Genomic DNA, 20551 nt, shown 5'->3' on the forward strand with positions numbered 1-20551 from the left:
AAAAAAAAAAAAAAAAAGTGGGAAAAACTTCATGACCTCATATTTGGTAAAGAATTCTTAGCCATGACACCAAAGGCATAAGTAACAAAAGAAAGAAATTGAATTTCATTAAAATTCAAACACTTTTTGTTTTTAGTGCAAGCCATAAAGAAAACGAACTATTCACTAACCGGGGGAGTATATTTACCATATGTCTCATAAGGGAGATGTAGCCAGAATTTTAAAAACATTCTTATAATCAGTAATTAAAAGACAACTCATTAAACCATGGGCAAGGATCAGAATATACGTTTCCCCAAGAAGATATACAAACTGCCAGTGAGCGCATGCAAAGATATTTCACATCATTGTCCAGAAGGAAATGCAAGTGAAAACCACAATGAGATGCAATTTTCTACCCACGAGGACGGCTAAAGTAAAAAAGTCAGGTAATAACAAGGCTGAGGTGAGCGTGAACAAATCAGAACACTGCTACTGGTGGGAATGGAAAATGGTGCGGCTACTTTGGAAACCAGTCTGAAAGTTCCTCAAACAAACAAAGTTAGTAAGGACCCAGCACCCCTATGGGTATATGGAAGAGAAATGGAACTAAATGTCTGCATAAAACTTGCACATGAATGTTTATAGCAGCATTATTTTAACACCCCAAAGCTGCACACAGCCTGAATGTCCATCAATAGACAAATAGTTAAACCAAACTCAATATGCTCACACAATGGAATATTATTGGATGATTTAAAGAAGTTGTGCTGATACATGCTACAACATGGATACATCTTGCTGAGATGCAATTCTGCCGGTGGGAATGGAAAACAGTGTTACAACGTGGTTGGGCTTTCAAAACATTATGCCAAGGCCAGGAATATAGCTCAGTGGAACAGTGCCTGCCTGGCAAGCAAAAGGTCTTAAGTTCGATTCCTAGTACAAAAATAAATAAATAAATAAAAATAAAATGTAGTAATAATAAAAAAAATAAAATGAAGTAAGCCAGTCGTGATACACACACGATTCCATTCCTGGGAGAGTCCAGAATGGGGAATTCTTGTAGAGATACATTAGTGATTGGTGAGAGCTGAGGGAGTTGTGAGGTACAAGAGAGATAGCTAAAGGTAGAGTTTCTGGATGATCAGATATTCTAAATTAACCATGGTGGTGGCTGCACATATCTATGAATACAGTAAAAATGAGTGAATATACCTTTTAGGTAAACGACTTGTATAGTATATGAATTATATCTCAATAAAAGTATTTATAAAAATGTGTAAAATACTGTTCAAATGGAAGATACTGTTATTTTCTTCCTTGCTGAATTATGTGACATTTAAAAGGCTAATTATGTAACATCATAACAATCACAAATCAACTTCTTAATGCTTACAGAAATTATTGAATTTACAAAATATGTGGAAGCCTTTAGGTGACAATTTCCTTGGATTATTATTAGAAGCAATTGGCCATCTTATCAGATTGTGTTATTTAAAATGAGAGAGAATTAGTTCTGTGTTATTGAAAATCTATATTCTTAATATTAGCTTTAGTGATTACTTTTTTTTAGCAGAAAAGTTTAATGGAAAAGTGTGTTCAGCTTGTAGCTTGATAGCCCCCATAAACGTGTTCCAGTTTGTTATACCTGTTCATGTCATCGTTTAAGTGCACCATACTATATAATACTTAGAGAGTCCTTTTCCAAATATGAGATGAAATAATTTTATAATATTAAGAGAGACCTTCTATAGAGAGTTTGGAATTATAGTTACAAGTACAGGAAATATATCTTCCTTATTTATCTGCAAGTAGATAAGCTTTTTCCTTTCACTGATCTAAAAGGTTTTGATTTGGTAGACTTTTAAACCTAAAGAAGCACTTGTTTGTTCTAGAAAATAATGCCCAAGAAAGAAATGAGTAGGAGTTAGGGCAGAAATTGCTGCAAGTCCTTTTTCCCATCTTCCTCTAATATCGCCACCTACAAAGGAAGCTTGTCCCTGCCGCTGTCTTCTTTGTCCATAATCAGCTGAAAATGCAAAAGATAAAGCCCCACACTGGCCAAGAGTGGAAATGGTTTCTAGAAGGATGCCCTGGTGTCCTTCCTGGCTCTGCATATGTAAACTGTCCGTGTTCTCCAATGAGTTCACTTGTTAGCTCCGGGAATTTCTGTGTGAAGGGAAGGATATTCACCAACATACATGTTAATGAGAAGTAACGTGAAATGGCACTTATGGATACGGAGTCAGAAAATGACTTTTAAAATATTCCTTTTTATGTGCCTGCCTCACAAACCATTACTGAAGAACCCCGAATAAAGAAACATTCAAGAAGCTAAATGTCGTATTTGAGGCACTGATCCACATTTATATCCTAGTCTAGCATGTTCAGGAGAGGACTTGACTCACAGTTTAGAAGCTGTGGGGAAGTTTAGACAGACTACACTTAAGGGGCCAAAATAACAACACGGGAAATAATGGTGTCTAGAGTCTACCCGGTTATGCACTGCGTTTCCACTCCTGGCCTGAAACACAAGGTCCAGTGTTGCTCTTTTCCTTTTCTCTGGCAAGTGGGATTTTTCAGACATTGCTTAGTGACTTTTAACATATGTGGCACAATCCAAAGGAAAATAATCAATGAGCCTTCCCAGGCCCTTGAAATCCCCAGGCCAAATAATGCTGAATCAAAGCAGCTCAGACTAAGTCATACGAAAAGGTCACAGACAAACTATGTAGTCATCTACGACTCTGAGAGGGTTTGAGTGATAGTGCCTGGCTCTGGAGTTCACCCCGACCGAAGCATGGTCTATGGATTTGGAAGTTGAATATTGACTGATTACAAAATAATTGATTGATAATGACAACTTAGGCTATTTTTTCTTCAACCATTCTGTTGGAAAACATTTACTACTAAGTAAGAGTTTCAGGGACAATTGATCGGATGCCGTTAACCAGCACTGTCAGACTGAATTCTCCACTTACCAGTAAGCTGCATAAAAATTCAAACATGGAGCTGTAAGAAGCTATGAGGTGGCTTAACATTGGCTGCAGGGAGTGCTAGTTAGTAAGGGTTCCAGGTCCTGCGGGTCCTGATGGAAGTCCTCACCACCTATAAGAAACATAAATCTAAAGTGGCCCACTTTCAAGGCAAACTAGCTAACTCTGAGAAGAAAATTACTAGCAGTTAAATTTGCCTGAAGGCTCCCAGACATTACAAAGCTCAGGCATCGCAAAGGTCTCTAAGCAAACAAGGTGCTGGAGGAGAGAAAAACTATCAAGAAAATCTGTTTAGAGAAATGTAGGTATAAGTGGAGAAGGCAGAGGAAAGAAAACCCTATAAGGAAATGACAAAACCTAAATGACATCCAGGGAAGATGTATACCTCATAGTACTCGGCCAGTGAGGAAGTTTGGGGGGACATTTGTGCACTAGGGAATCAATAAACCCATGAAATGACTCTAGTATAGGTGATGTTTAAGAACAAATTCGGTACACCGTGGTCACTGGTCTTCCTAACCAACTCCAGTGCATGTCAAAATGCAACATGATTTCCAAAACAAATATTCTAATACAGACCATACAGGTTTTGTGGGCAAGTAAGTCAGCTTCATACTAGTTACTTGAAAATGCCTGTCCTCAGGGAGGTTTGATTAAGACTCTAGCAGATGGAGAACTTACTGCATTTGTGGCTAGCACAACCTAGGCTTCCTCAAAGGAAATTGTTTTTTCAGGTGCTTAGCAAATAGCTATGTCTACCTAATAAACTGGCTACTGTTACCAACACAGAGCTTGGAGCATTTACTCCAGCAGATATTTTAATAAACTCAGAACATCATCCACTCTTTTTTCCAAATGCATAATAACCTCCCCATCAGCCCAGGAGTGTGTTGAATGAAGGTCATATTTTAACTGAGAACAAAACAAAACAAAAAAGAAGCCTGGTTTCATTGTCTAAAAGCCCCATTTCGTTATTTAAAGCTAAGTTCTGCTCTCCTGATGACTTTGCAGATGCCGGCTCACCAGCTTTCTGCCTTTAATGCACCCACTTTAGCTCATGTGAGAAGCACATTTTCAGCAAGTTTTCACTCAATTTCCACATTGTCTGATTTAGCCACATCAGCCCCTAGAAGCTTAGATGGGATTAAAACATTAGCATTCTCTCACACTGTGGTCCAAGTATAAACTCTCCTTCTCACTCATTTAAGATGACAATACAGCCGCTGAAGCACTAATGACACCCCAGAGATGATTTCCTGCACATTTGGCCCGCAGAAGGTGTGAGGCCAGCAAACACAGGAAGCTTTGCATTCAATCCATGTACATTAAGACGAAAGCTGTATTTTGGCTACATTCATACACTGACAAGAAAGGTTTGCGGTTGGGCCCAGGAGACAAGACCCCAAATCTCAAGCTCTGACTTCATCTCCTGCTCAGGAATGTATGTGACTGATGTGTCATCACGTTGCCCAGTTAAAAGGGAAGATGTGCTGGCTGGCACCACTGCGACAAAAACAGAAGGCCTTGAAGGAAACATCTGGTGAGGTGAACCAGGCCCAGCTTGTGGGCACGGAGAGCAGGCTTCCGCAACGCCCGGAGAGCAGAAGGCTTTGTTTCCTTAGCCCTGCACCTGGAGTTGGGCATCCACTTACCACTCTCTCTGATCCTGTGATTGTTAGCACTGAGGACAGGACTGGCTGAGCCTTTGGCGATAATGTTTGGTCATATTCCGGGAGGAGGTTCCGCACAGCTTGCAAGCAGTGTTTACTAGTCTTACACACCTTTTATTTCAATCATCCCACATGCGTTTGCCTGTTTTTCTCCATCTTTTACTTTTTGGGTCATAATCACTAGATTTGATAAGACTTTCTTTATACAGCATTTCTGCTCTAATGCCGCATCTATATTCCTTCAGAAAGACCTGATGTTCTGAAAAATACTTGTACAAGATAAGGCTTTCTAGGAAAATAATGGACCATTCAACACCTATACCACTTGGCGATCAAAGAAATAATAAGAAGTAACAAAAATGACAGCAATAGCAAATGAAAAAGTCTCCCCTGGTATTTGTACCAAGATGCAGTCTAAACATCACTGTGGCCTTATGCGCCTAGGCTCATGTTTTCATCCTCAGAGTAAAAGTCTTTGAACACAATTGCCCCAGAGACATAGCCATTTCAATAACATAAAAAAGTATGATTCGAAATCACCTTCTTTACCAGTCAGTTTTGGTTGACACAGAAAACAATGTCTGTCACTTCTTGGTGCACACGTGCAGCTCCCTTGGGTGGCTTGACACAGGGTACTGGTTTCCAAATATTGTGCAGAAATTTGTTAGAAAGGCAAATGTTTAGGTGAATCAGAAATCTTCTGGGGACACAGTTGGTGCAGAGCAGAGCCCAGAAATCTACAAGTCAGCAAGTTTTTGAGGTGATTCTGATGCAGCTATAGTCTCAGGACAGCTGACATACTGAGCAGTGTCACTGTCTCTGGACAGTTACGCCAGACACATCTGTGAAAGGCAGTTCTGCATAACTCCAGGCTTTTCTTTAAAGGTCTCCATGAATTGATAAGACTTGGATTTAACTTTGAGAAGGCTGGTTCCTAATGCAACTGGGATAACTACCTGTTCCCAGCAAGACATCAAATACTCTGATATCAAGTCCCAGTGGGTTAATTGCACATAATCTGAGGCACCTTTAAAAATCTCATGTAATAGTTAAACAGGTCAACAGAACAACACCATTGTGTACAGTGGAAGGAATATTGGCTTTTGGGTGCAACTGTGTGGGTCTGAAATGTCAGTCTGACTCCCAAAATGCTTACTCTTCATCTACAAATCATGTACAGTAACCCCGGCCGGAGTGCACACACACCTATCTGAGATGACAAGTGTAACAAACATACCTAGCATAAGACAGATGCTTAAGTAAATTCAGGTGTCCACATAAAATATTTTTTACAAAAAGAAAATTAAAAATATAAATTGAATGCACTTATGGAGATCTAGTGTCTGATCTCCTTCAAGATGGTTGGAGTTTTTGTGTCTACCTGGTTCTTGTTGGTTCTGATTTGTATTGGGCTCAGATGTGCAATGTGAATCAAATTAAAAGTAAAAAATCTAATTAGTGGAAAAGAGACAGATTTCATCATTGTCTTCAAAATCATCAGCAGATGTTTTGAAAATGAAAGAAATAATGGAGTAGTTGTGCAGATGCTTCCAACATTATAATATAATAATGATTGCTGATGGTTACACAAATGATAGCAATTATTAAATTTTTAGCATTGATTTATTCAGATAAGACCTATAAAATAAAGAGTAACATTAATTTATATTTCAGTATATTGATGTTTTTCAAAATTAAAATTGTGTTAAAATAAAGGCAGATTTATATTCTTTTAAATATCTACCAGTTGCGTAGTAGTACAGGCAGTAGTAGATGCCAGTGTCACAGTTCTACTAATATCAGTTGCAACATTTTTGTGTTATATCTATGAGAGCCGAGGCAATATCTGCTGTGACCACAGCTGTCTTCCCTGGCATAGCACCAGGGATGAAGTATTTGCTCAATAAATATTTGTTGAATGAACAAATGTCATGTTTTAGGAAATTCAAAGGATCCCATACTACCAATATTTGGGAGCCTGAGAAGATTATTAATTCTGTCTTAAAAACAAAAAGAAAAGTCAGAAAGGTAAAACGACGGGCATCGAGACTCAGAAAAATAAAGGTCAAAGTCTCAAAGCAATTTATTGCCAGAGGGTTGGAGCTTCACAGCTTATTCAGAGTCTGTACAGACTCAATCTGCTCTGAAATATTTGTAGTCTGCACACAAGTTCTCTGCTGTGTGTTTTGTGTGTTTCTTGCCCTTTGAGTTCACATTTGGTTGCATGTGTGGATGGTTGCCCATGTGTACTTTCTCCAACACACTGGTCATAGGTCACCAGCAGACACATTCAAGAGATAATCAGAGATAACAAATTTTCTCCTATGGCTTTATCAGCACTGATACCTTCTGACCAATCTGTTATTTTTTATACAATAATTCTAGAACACCTAGTAAAATAATGATTGTAGGACTCCTAGTAGAGTAGCGATTCTGGAAATTATCCTAGTAAATTAGGGATATCCTAGTAAATTGGGGATACCCTAGTAAAATAATAATTCTAGAACTTTAGTGAAATAGTAGCTCTAGGACTAGTAAAATAGTAATTCTAAGACTCCTAGTAAAGTAGTGATTCTAGTAAAGCAGGACTCCTAGTAAAAAAGATGCTTCTGAGGATACCAAGTCGCTATCCTCATGTCTATATCACTGAATCTCTGACTTTAAAGGTCAGATCATTTCCGCTTGTTAAGAACAATCTAAAATGTCCTTTTGTCATTAGACGAGTCAGCAGTCTGAAGGAATACCAGGTTAACAACAGACCTTTCATGGCATACTAGTACAGATCCCTGATAACTTTCCCCATGAGAATAAGCCAGTAATTATGGACTTGTAGCTAAAGATATAGAAACTGGGGAACTGAACAAAAATATCCGTGAGCTGAAATCCGAGAGGCAAGAACCAAACATTACTGTGTTAGGAAAACAGTAGCTGCAATTTGGAGCCGAGCGGCTGGACCCGAGTAGGCACAGGGTATAAAACAGTTGGTTGCACTTTTACTGATAACACGCAGGACAATGAAATATGCAGACATTCAAGTAGAAAATGTGAAAATTATTTATGCAACTTAATTTAGAATGTTCTTGTTTATTATTCCCCAAAGCAATTTTTAGTGCCTGCAAAAATAGATCATACTAGTAACTAAAAATTCTATTCCAGTCCAGTATAAAATTACATCTAAGTGTAAAGGATGGTTTACTTAGAACTTGTATCCAAGAATTCCCTCTCCTCTCTTTTTCTCAGAAGGTGTTTTATTTAAGTCATTTTGTTTGCCTGAAATTTTAATTTTTTTTAGCTAGGCAAAAAGATGCAGTGTTCAGCACAGAGACTGCAGAACTCAGGGGTCATTTTAAAATAGGTCCATCCACACTCAGCTCTTGCCGGCGCCTATGGGCTACATTTCAGTTGGAGTGGGGGATCTCACGATCTCATGTGCCTTTCTGTGCAGTTGAGAGAATCATAAGTAGTTACAATTTAGAAACAACATGAAATATAATGTATTTAAATCTGAAGCACTGCAGAGTTTTTTGTTTTTTTTTTTTTTTTTTGAACCTAAGAGCTGAACTTTGTGGATAGCAGAAAAAAATAGAAAGCATTATCATCTTCCACTCAGATTCATTTGAAGCTGAGGAAAATCTCATTTGATTTCATTCAAATTATGCTCTGGCTTGTGTGAATGATACATGCTATTTGAGAAAATGAGGGAGAAATGAGCTCTAGAGTAACCGCCCACGAAGAAGTGTGTGTGTGTGTGTGTGTGTGTGTGTGTGTGCGCGCGCGCGCGCTCACAGGCGACCCTACAAAAGGATGGCTTGCTTTCTCGAAAGACCACAGTTAAGACTGTGGTTTAAGGATATGAAGAGCTTCATAGCCAAGCTTAGTAAGAGTAACATTACACAGTAATTGACTTGAGGCATAATCACAATCCTGATTAATTTAACCTTTCCCTGTGCCCAAGATCTGGGAGAATGCCTCGGTCACAGTCCTTTGGGTTTTGTTTGTTTTTTGGTAGATTTTGGTCCTAGAGTAAAAAACCTCTTTTAAATAACTATTCCATATCAAAGTCATTTTATTTAGTTTTGTTTCTCTAGAGCTACAAGGGGCATGCTACTCAGTCAGAATAAAATAAATATACATTGACCAGAAATACGTTAATCTTGAACTTTGGTCTTTGACGAAAATTTGTCTTTACGCAGAAATGTTTCTGTACAAAACTCCTGGCAGGTCCAGAACGAATCTGAACATAGCCAGTGTGACTTGATGGCTTCGGTCCTTGCTTACTCTGTGCCTCTGCACCTTCTCATGTGACAGCTGGAGCAGCTGGAGACGGCATGGGCAGCTCTGGGGGTAACTGTTGGGATCCCGGAGCACCAGCTCGCCCAGCACTCCTCCCCTGCTGCCGCCTGTCTTCTTGCTGGTCTCTCGGGTCCTGTGCTTTCTAGAACAATGGACGGTCAGCAGGGATGGGGAGATCAGTGGCCCGCTCCTACAGAACTCCAGCTGAAACTTTTGCACTCTAGCTGTACCTCCAGAACAACATGGATCAACATGAAAGCAGGTCCTTGTCTGTGGAAATGCCTCAAAGTGGGGTCAGACATAGGAAGCAAGAAAACATGACACAGCAGACGTTTACTTTGGAATCTCTTGAATTCATTCCAATTTTATTTTTTTTTTTTTTTTGCACCAGGAATCAATCTCAGGACCTTGCACTTGCCAGACACATGCTTGTGCCACTGAGCTATATCCCCGGCCCTGAATTAATTCATTCATAGTCACTCATTCATTTTTTTTGATCAGTAAACTTTTTAAAGCACTGTGTTAGTTCCTTGTTTTTCCTGTAGCTGATTACCAAAGACTCAGTGTTTTAAAACCACACAGATTTATTTTTTTTGACAGTCTTGGAGGTCAAAAGTTTAAATTCGCTCCACTGGGTAGGGTCAAGGTGTGGGCAGAGCAGATCCTGTCTTCAGGCTATGAAGGAATTCTGTTTCCTCACCTTTACTGCTTCCATTGGCTGCCGCCATTCCTTGGCTTGTGGCCCCTTCCTCTGTGTTTGAAGCACATCATTTCCTCCTTTTCCTCCTTCTTGCACCATCATCTCCTCCAACCCCAACTCCTCTTTTCTCTGTCTTGAAATGACTGATTATAACAGCAGCCCCCACCAGCCAGGTAATGTGGGATAGTCTCATCTCAGAATCCTTCATTTAACCACACCTGCAGAATCCTTTCCCCATAGGAAGTCATATGCACAGAGGAAGAGGACACAGACATATTTGGGAGCCATTATTCAGCTGACCACAAGCAGAATATGCAAGGCGTGGTACCTGGTGCTTGCAATGAGCAAAGCAAAGCCCATCAGATCCCATCTACCCCCACTGGTTCGTGGTTTAGTAAGGAAGATGAGCTACATGGGGCAGCAACAGATAAAAAGCAAGAATGCAGAAGCCCAATGTGGGGAAATGCCGTGGATCTTCTGAAGAAGAACAGCTTCTTCCTTTGTGATGGCGAATGGAAGTCTTCTGCCTAAAGGAACATTTGAACCAAGTGGGAACAACAAAAAAAGTCGGAAGAGGCCAAGCAAGTCAGTGTGGGGCAGATGATGAAATCATGCCCAAATCTCATTTGAAGTGAAGTGACGGGAAGGGATGTTTAAAGGGGTTCCTGAGGGCAAGGTGCAGATACTGGGACAGCCATGGGACAGAGGCATGCTGCCCAGGGTGATCCTGGTGACAGAGAGCTGTGCCATAGGTGTCTTTGCTTTGTGAGCTACACATACAGACATGGGTCCAACATATGAAGACACCAGAAACCAAGCACCTCAAGCCCTAGTGCCAAGGGACTGGAGATTTGGAATGATCTCTTCTAGGTCCCTGTAATGGTTGATACATTGTGTCAACTTGGGAAGTTTAGAAGTTTAACTAAGGGACTCAGCAGGGAGCCAGGGTCCTTCCTTGTAAACATCCTAAGCTTGTGCAAGGGGAGGGCAAGGAGATGGTGTGAGTGCTACATACACCTGCCCCAGGGGGTGGTAGCCTGCTTACAGTATAAGGAAAGAAAACAGGCTTGCTCTACCCTTCTTTTTGCTCTTATTGTTTTTGCTGTCTTCCACTCCGTGAACTGTTGCCCTCTGCCATGTGCCACTCTGCCTTGGAGCCAGCTGATTATGGACTGAAACCTCCACACACTGTGAGCTAAATAAACCTTTCCTTCCTTAATTCTTGGCATTGGGTATTTCGTCTCAACAGTGAGAGAAAAGTAACTAAGACACTCCCCTTTCTTGATGCTGCATACACTGCTTACATTGAGGCAGAATCAACAGGACGCTGGGCACCTGAAGATGACACCATCAACCCCTGGGAGCTTCTCTTCCTCCCTGTTAAGGTGCAGATTATTGCCTGAAATCAAACTGCCTTCAGATTTCTGGTTAGGGTCAGTGGAATTTCATCTTGTTTGATGTCACTGAAAGAAATAAATTGGACATAGGAACTTAAATATTGTACAGTTTCTCTTACAAGAGAAACCCTAAGAATAAATAAATTAAAGATCAAAATAAAAGATAATCTATAGGAAACAGATCTTTTGCAAATGGGAAGGAGACCAAGAGATGGGGAGAGAGGAAGTGTAGGGGAAGGAAGGGGCTGGAAAGAATAAAGATGTGTTATGGACATGTACCTACTCTCCATGGTGAGCATAATCATTACATACTGCAAGTGTGTACTCATAGAAATAAAAATTGTAAAAACCCATGGCACCCAAGGGAGAAGACCGCCATATCTGTATTGTAGCGGTGCTGCCGACCACCTTCCTGACTTGCATGATCCCTGTAACCACTCTGAACTTCAGTAACAGTAACAGTGACACTGGTTTAGACTCATGAGACTGTTTTAATGTAAGAATCAGTGATATGGCCCAGAAGTACAGCTCAGTGGCATTGCACCTACCTGGCAAGGATGAAGTTCTGAGTACAATTCCTGGTTCCAAAAAAAAACCAAAAAAGAATTAATGGTATGTTATAGAAAGATGCTTTGCATGTTAGAGAAGGTATTCCTAAAATAAATTCACATTCTAAACCATCTATAACTTGTAGAAAAAGTGCCTGTCAATGGGAGCTGCTGTTTGGGTAAGATGCAGGTAAGATAGGCGGGTAGCCTACAGTGCATTTGAGATTGTCTGAGGTCACAGAGCTGTGCAGCCTCAGGGTGTGTTCCATCTCAGGAAGTCCAAGGGCACTGACCACAGGCAATCTGATGAACGAGGACAGAGAGGGAGGGAGGGAGAGAAGGAGAGAGAGAGAGAGGCTATAAATCAGGAACTTAATTATCAGAGTGACTCAGGTGGAAAGGGTGAAGCCTAACTGGGTTTCTGTTTACATTAAACAGATTTGATTTGTAAATCTGACTCAATTAGCCAGAAATTAAGTGCACCTTGAGTCAGAAATATTATGGATGTAAATATTCTCTTTGGGATGGAAAATACTCCATAAGAAGACAACTTTTAATCTCCTTCTGCATGATGTTCTTTGAGGGATGCTCCTCTGTTCTCCAGGATACAGAGGGCGGTTTTCTGGTCACCATCCCCGCCTCTGCCTTTGCCTTACCCAGCTGAAGCTGCCAGTTCCCAGTGCCTTGAAATGTTCATGGTTGGATGCTTACAGGTGATATGACAAATGACCCTGCTAAGGTCTTGGCAGCTACCCCAGTGTGTGCATAACTATCTCAATATAGGTTAAGGAAATCTTGAAGTAGGGCTACTGCCTTGTAAACAACTCTACCCTCAGTGGACTCCCTGTGGGCACAGTGGGACAAGTGTCAAGGGGACAAGGTGTCACCTTATCCTCCTGTGTGATGCAAAAGCCAACTAAGCATCCACTGAAACCATGTCCTGCCTCTCTACCCCTCTAGGAGAGCTAGCTTTTGTCAGTATCACCGGGGGCTAGTCCATGAGGGAGAGACTGAATCCACACAAAGTGACAACTGAAGAGAAGTTTAGGATCTCCACCTTCAGGTCTCTTCCATAGTGACCCCAAATTCTTTGCTCAGAGCCCACTGAATCGTCCTCCTGGCCTGCCTGTCTCCAAGCTTGCCACGTAGATGAGGACTTGAGACACTGACCTATGAACCGGCCCAGCCAACAGAACTGCCTTCCCTCCAGAGAGGAGGGCTTTCCTGGGAGGGGCTACATCCCGGGCAGATCTCATGACTTGGTTCCCACAGGCCCTTGCTGTCAGAGTCTCACCAGAGCCTTTGCTCTGTGCCAGGGAAGGGCAGGATCTGGGTCCCCCCAACGTGTGTATTGCCATAGGAAATAGCAGTCACTAAGTTTGAGTTATGGACATGCAGGAGGCAGCAGGGACTCTGTAATGGTGATTCTTCCAGAGGGGAGGGCTCTGAACACCAGGACTGTGGGTGCTGGGGGAGCGCATGGAGGAGGAAGTCTAGTCCCAAACTGGGTAGACACTGCTTTCAGGGGTGCTCGTGCACCCTGACTCCACTCCTACCAAGGCTGTGTTATGTCCTTGAGTCTCCTGTAGGCCCCTGGAGGGCTCGGTCCTTCTCCATGGTATCTGTCTGGTTTGGTGCCTGCCCCAGATCAGCCCACCTCCACCCCCTTTTCTAGCTTCTCCCACACTGGCCTTAGCTTTGCCTCTAGGTCCCTCTTGACCTCTCCATTCTGCTGCCATGCATCCTCCCAGAATGACACCATTCATTGGCCTTCTCAGCTTTCTGGCGCCTTGACACCTGGTATCACTGCAGGGCCTGCCTGACTCCTACTACTCTGGGAGATGACTCAGCTTAGCCCCAGCCCGAGGTCAGCCCAGGGTGACCCACAGTGGAGGCTGCGTAAGGATCCTTTCGAATGCCGATCTCTTGGACTCAAGCCTTTCTGCCCAACACACATGCCCTAAACCTCCCTGCAGTGGCCACAACTGGGAATATCAATTACAATGTCCCATGAGCTTCTGATTGAAGCTCTTTAGGGAAGAACATCCCAATTTTGGCTCAAGCAGATCTCAGAATGTGTTACTTCTTAGAATATTAGCAGAAGATTCTTGGGATTGCTTTGAGACACTTGTTTTTGCTGGGCTGACACCATACTTCCCTGTTAGCAAGCAACTATGGTTACCAAGAGACAGGAGATATGGCCCAGGAAGATTGCGAAGCTTACACTGGTGTGTTCAGTGCCACTCCTCACCCTTGACTGTAAACTTGGAGAGGGTTATTTATTCTCTCTAGGTCTCAGGTTCCCAAACAGTGGGGTAGAAGTGGATTAGATGACCACGGAGGCCCACCCCAGGGTAAACATGCTGTCATGGGTTGCCCGTCAAGCATCCCTGTGGGTGAACAACTAGAAACAGAAAGCATTTGGGTGTGTGTTTTTTGTGTGAGTGATGACAGCCCTCTGCCCTGGTTTAGCTGCAGTTCAGAACCTGGATGATTCCATCTTAAAAAGAGGAAAGATCTCAGACTAATGGCCTGACTTTCAGCTTAAGGAACTAGAAAAAGAAAAACAATGGAGTTTAATCCAAAATAAACAGAAGGAAGGAAATGATAAAGATAAAGCAGAAGTAAATGAAACAGACAGTAGCAAAACAATACAGAGAAGTTAATGAAATTAAATGTGTCTTTGAAAGATCAATGATATTAAACTTTATAGAGGGGAAAAAAGCAAGACAGGCTCCAGTTAGTAAAATCAAGAATTAAATGGGGATCATCATTACTAGATTATAGGAGAATGTTATCCTCTAGGTGAAATGGACATTTTCTAGAAAAGTATAAACTACTAAAACTGACTGAAGAAAAAAATTTAAAAACTGAATAGGAATCAGGCATTGCTAACAATGGGGACGTGTTTTAACAAATACAAGGTGAGGCAGCTCTGTCGTGCGAACATCAGCACACACCAGGATGGTACAGACGACATGGCCTCTTGCACAAACAGAAAAGGTGTGAGGCTGCAGGTAGTGTGACAGGGTAAGTGTGTGTGTGTCAGTGAAGGACTGCTCTCGTCCTGAGGGGAAGGACGGTACACATGTGTATGTACACATGTGATGTGACAACTAGGACAATGCCTTCAATAATATCAGGTCACTAATGGGAGCCCTACACAAGTCCCACTCTCCGAATTCCCAGCTTGCACAGCACTAGAAGAAGCCCAGCCCTCCCTTCTCCTTCCCATGGTACTCAGCGCTGCTATGCAGAAAAGCTGAAGGTTCAGAGTGAAACCAAGCTATACAAAAGTAATAATACACACTCTTCCTTGAATGCCAGACATAAGATCCAGTTCCTGTGGCTTCACACTATAAAAAACTTGACTCCCTATGCACAGGAGGTTGACACACACGCTGGTGTTAAGTCTGGCACACACACCCCAGTTGCTTTCAACCATGTAGGACAGTGGTGGCAAATCCACAGCATGTGTGTCACAGTGGGTTGTTTGTAACATCGAAGGCTCTGAAAGATTCACCGTCACCGGGCTAGGGCACATGGAAGCAGGTTAGTGTGGGCCACAGCTGTCCTTATTCTGTGGTTGGCAGAACTGAAGGAACTGGATTCTATCCAGCACCAACCTAGGACTTGCTTTTGAGCCGAAACTCGACAGCACCCTTTTCCTGTCTTGGTCTGCCTAGGAACCACAGCTCAGGCCCCCCTACCTCATGTGGAGTCTATATCCTAATCTCTCAGTGCATTTGGATGGTTTGATTGGTTTGATCCCAGGAGATCCAATTGATTTTAGCAACATGGCCCTGTCCACAACACCAGAAGGAAGTATGTTAGCAAAGAAAAGCCAGCACAATACGTACAATTGCTGCAGCAAGGAAACAAGAACATTCCTGCAGTCCCCTGCTCCTGCTCCAACCCGTCCTGAATGTGGGTGATTCCTGGCACACACTTCTGTGACATGTTCCCTAGACAGTCCCCCGGCACTGCCTGGCACATGCATGCAGAAAGCGAGGGGATTGGTCCCAGGACCCTCATCCACGGCGGTGACCTAAACGCTGGCTTTGCTCCTGATGAAGTGGTGCTGATTGCTTTTTGCACGCATCTTTCATCATCATTAGTGGCCCCAGCTTCCCTTCTCCAAATAAGTACATAAAAAACAACACGCTGAGCAGAGAGCTAAAGAGGCGTCATTCACAGACACAGACACACAAAGGCAGCACAAGCGATCAAACAAGAATGGTGCATGTGAGGACCAGCAGCACTCCTGGCAATCTCTACCCTCCTCTGCTGCCCTTGTTTTCCCATTTCTCCCCCAAGGTATCCAGGTGGCCTCATCTCAGCACCCAATCTTTTGCCACATTCCTCTGTGAAAGTATCTTCTGGACCTAATTTGCCTTAGTTGGTGGTGAAATCTATGGCTCTTTGGAAAATCAAAGCAACTCTGTAAAAAAATTTTTTTTAATTTTCATGTTTGTCTTCCTCATTCTGGTGAAAGACCAAAACAAAGCCCAAGTTGTACTACAAAATGCCATGCAGTTCTGAAAACTAGATTCTGAGCATACAGTATCACATATGATATATATTTTTATTACTTGGGAATTCGAATTTAAAAGGTATATGACTGCTCATTCTTACCCCGGCTGGCAGAACAGCTCTCGGCTATCCAGAGGGAAAGCTCCATACATTATGACTTCCCTTTTTTCTACGGTCATCAGAAACGAATTTCCCCTGGCAAATGGTTTATTTTGCAAATGGATTTAAGTGATTCATAGGCTGCTGAAAAATAGCATCTTGAAATTTATTCTTAAACATACTGCTTTATAAACTTAGTTCACACATATGGTGCGAATAGGCAAGCAGTCAATTCCCAGTCATCTAGAAGCTGGTGGGAGGGACAAAACCAGGGTGCTGGAGCAGAAGAGCTCTCTGGAAACTGCTGGGAGTGAGGTCAAGCTTGGCCTCACCAAGACAGGTGGCTTAGGCAGATGCACATAGGGAAACTGCGGTGGGGATCAAAGCTACAGAATCAGTGCCAAGAGAAGCAATGAGAAGAAAGGGGAATTAGAGGGAAAAAATTTCATCATCCTCCTTTTACCCATTCCTCAAACAAAATGGGCCATTTTTGTTGTTTTGTGTTTTGTAAGAAAAACTCCAAGTTGTTTCAAACAACTTGCATATTGTCTCAAGCAAACGCTCAATACTAGCACTCACATGCTGAGCACATGGTAGAACTCAGAAGCAGAAGGTGTCAGGAACTCCAAGTGCAGGCTTAGCCTTCCAGAAACAGGAGTACAGCAGATAAAGAGCTCACCTGAGCCCAGAGTCTGCAAACTGCGCAGAAGGTTATCTGGAGAGGAAAGAGGACAGTGCTAGACATCAGCCAACCACTGCTATAGTTTAGCTCTGCATCATCTCAAAAATGCCCATGTGTTTAAAGCCTGGTCCCCAGCTGGGTGCCATTGGGGGTGGTGTGACCTTTGAAGGTGGGGCATAGAGAGGAAGTGAGGTCATTGGGGTGTGTCCTTGAGGGGATACTGGGACTCAGGCTCTTCCTGTTTCTATCTTCTACTTCCTGGTCACCCTAAAGAGAACAGTGTTGTCTACCACACACCCTGGCCAGGATGCACCATGCTGTCACAAACCCAAAGCAGCAGGGCCACTCAACTATGGACCCTTGGGTTAAATCCTCTGAAACTGAGAATAAAAATAAAACTTTGCTCTTTTTAATTTCATTATCTCAGGTATTTTGTCACAGTAACAGACAGCTGAGCACAACTTAACCACAACTGGAGAGCTACCAGTCTTCACCAGTCCTGTGAGAGGCAGCAGGTCCGTATGGGAAACAAGCTTGTCTATACCCAGAAGACCTGTGTTCCTGTCCTAAGTGAACTGATTGGCTGCAGTTTGATCTCAGCTTCCTCACAGGTCCCCTGTGAGCCCTTTAAAAATAAACCATCTGTACTACACCCAACTCAGCAGAGTGAGAAACTTGAAGCAAGTTCAGAGGAGTCTCTGGCTCTGGCAGCTTTAAGAAACTGAGCACTGGCCCAAGGGAAGAGAGAGAGAGAAGCTGAACCACACACCTCCTCTCTCCAGGAGCAGGCCCTTTCTCAGACACAGTGGGAGGGTAGTGGCAAGGTAGCTGGAACAAGCCACCTCCTTTCCACAGAGCTGCCCCTCCTCCAGCCCAGGTGCTGAAGCAGGTTGTGTCCCCAAGACTGCTGACCTGATACCGGAGGAGCATTGGACAGTGATGCATTATTTAGAGCAATAAAAATAAAATAACAATAGTCAACTGTGCAGGACACTGAACTAAGTGCTCTGTATACATCATTTATTTAAAATGCTTTGTAATCTTGTGAGGTTGGTACTGTTATTCCTGTTTTGAGAGATGCAGAACAGTGTTCGGTGGGCTGACTGTCTCAGATTAGCACAGCTTGTTTATGGAGCAGACAAATGCAAACCCAGCCATATCTGCCTCTGGAGCCTGCGGATTCACCCAGTGGTTCCTTTGGCTGGTGGAGGGCCCTGTCCAGGTATGGGTGGAGTTTTCAGAGCACCCACATCTTCCTGAAAGACAGTATGAGGGCTCATCCACCAGTGGGTGGGTTGAGGAAAGATGGGGTTCAGTTGTGCCTTTATATCCCCCCACTTCTAGCTGCACACTGGTCCTAGCCCCAAGCCTGAAGAACAGAGCCGGGAACTGGGACCATCCAACAGGAACTGGAAAGGACTGAGGCTCTGGAAGAGGGTGGAAGAAGGTCATTGTCATCTTGAGGTACAAGACGGATGTTACATATCACTAGGAGACCCCAGTAAAGACAGAAAAGCCAGAAGAAACTTTAAATTTCAGCCCTATGAATGACCCAGAAGATATCAGCCCACGTAGTGTGGCAAAGACAGGGGTAAGATCTGGTCTGCAATTGCATCGCACCACGGGGTCACTGTAGTAGGTGATAGATTGTATATTTCCAGATAGTTACAAGGGTGTTTGGAATGTTCTAAACACAAAAAAATGATAAATATTTAACTGATGAGTGTGCTGCGTAGTCACTGATTTCATCACTGTACAATGGATTAAAACATAACATCGTAGCCCATTAGTATGTACAATTGTTATGTGTTAATTAAAAAAGCAACAGAAAAAAGGCACTGACCAGGGAGAAGGCATTCCGGGAGGGAGTCGCTGAGGGAGCGCTGTTTCCCTCTGTGCCCTGATGGGAAGGCTATTTCCACACATCAGTGTATCTCTCTTCATCGCCACACTAGAAAATTTTAAATCAAAAATGAGATTTCCAGAAATGTGCTTTCCTAAATTCTTCACACGGGTGTGCTATTAATATGGAAATGAAGGAAGAGTTTAATCATGTTTGACTGTTTGCTGGAAAGAAAGCAAACATGCTGATACGCTAAGTATCATCAGATTTGGTAAATGGGGTCAGGATTACAGGGCTGATGGAGGACTGATGGATTTCTTGCTGCTCATTATCCCTACTGAATGGTTGGAATAAATTCAACACAGAGAGAGGCCAGCCAGGGCGGGGCCGTCAGCACCCGCGCACCTGGCACAGGCCTCAAGAAGCCCTTGGCCTTGACAGTGACCTGGAAAGCTGTCAGTCCTCTCACGGTCAGCACCGGCCACGTACCCGAGCCCCACCTCACCTGCAAGTGCAGGGACAGGGCTCTGAGCCGATGATCGAAGGACAGGATCAAATCATGTCTCCTCTCTGTGTAACTGATTTCTATTTACAAAGCTTCTCCACCTACAGTCTCAGTCAATCCTCCCACAACTCCAGGAAGAAAGGCAACACAGATATTTCCAGCTGTCCTGCTTTTAGGGGAATAAATGAGAGGCAAAGGGGGCTCTCCAGTGTCTCACAGATGTTTCAGGGCCACTGCTCTCCTGGCTGCCCTCCTTTGCCCTCTCTATGTTATGTGGATTTAGTGGTTGAGATGGCTGTGGTGGCTGTGGTGGTGGCAGAGCCACCCTTTGTACCTCTGACCATGTTCTGTATTTCCTGAAACTAAGGACTTTGCTTTGCTTTTTGAAGCCTTGAACTTACTATGTAGCCCAGGTTGACCTCAAACTCATGAGGATCCTCCTGCCTCAGCCCTCTGAGTGCTGTGATGATAGGTGTGCACCACTTGCCTAGCACTTTGCTTTGCTTCTCTACCTCTTTCTTCTTCCAGATTAAGCTTTTGCTTCCCCAGTGATGGTCCTTCTCATGTTCTCTGAAACACGTGCCGATTTTTCTCTCTTAAGTCTTGTTCCAGCCTGTCCTCTAGAGAACAGATGTCCTCCAGCCCTGCTCACTGGCTGCTTGTCAGCTTATCCCACTGCCTGTAAACTGCAGACTCAGTTTTACCGTTCTCCACTTGCCCATTTTGACTTCTTTCCATCCTGAACACTCTCTGCCACTGACTAGTGAGATGCAGACACTGAAGTGACTCTCAGCAGAGCCTGCCAAACTAGGATTTAATGCAAAGCATCAGATTCTCGAGTAAGGACGTGTATTTCAAGCCAAGTCAACCCCTTAATTAAACACTAGTTTTCTTGCCTGCCAATTAAGTGCACTTGTCCCATGGAGGGTAAAGATCCCTCCACATTCTCCTTTGAGGTGTCTGCCGATGACTTTATTAAAAGGTAAGAAAATTGGGTCTGCCTAGGAGCATCACAGCACTAATCATATTTTTGCTATAAATCAACCTCCTGAGATTGATTCTGAAATTAAAGATTGAGAAGAATCAACTGAGAACCCAGGAGCACTCATTCAACTTTCCTACATAGGCAATGCAGGTGTGGGGATCAAATAATGTCTTAAAAATATATGATCAGAAATATCTAGGATACAAAAAAAAATCCACAGCGGCAACATTGCAAACTTGCACTTTCTGTAGGATTTGGAAACTTGCAAGGCGAATCCAAATGGTAGAGGTCGGATTTCAGAAACTCGCTGGGAACTGC

This window comes from Chinchilla lanigera, unplaced genomic scaffold, assembly GCF_000276665.1.
Source record: "Chinchilla lanigera isolate Chin_1 unplaced genomic scaffold, ChiLan1.0 scaffold00001, whole genome shotgun sequence".
Classification (NCBI taxonomy): Eukaryota; Metazoa; Chordata; class Mammalia; order Rodentia; family Chinchillidae; genus Chinchilla; species Chinchilla lanigera.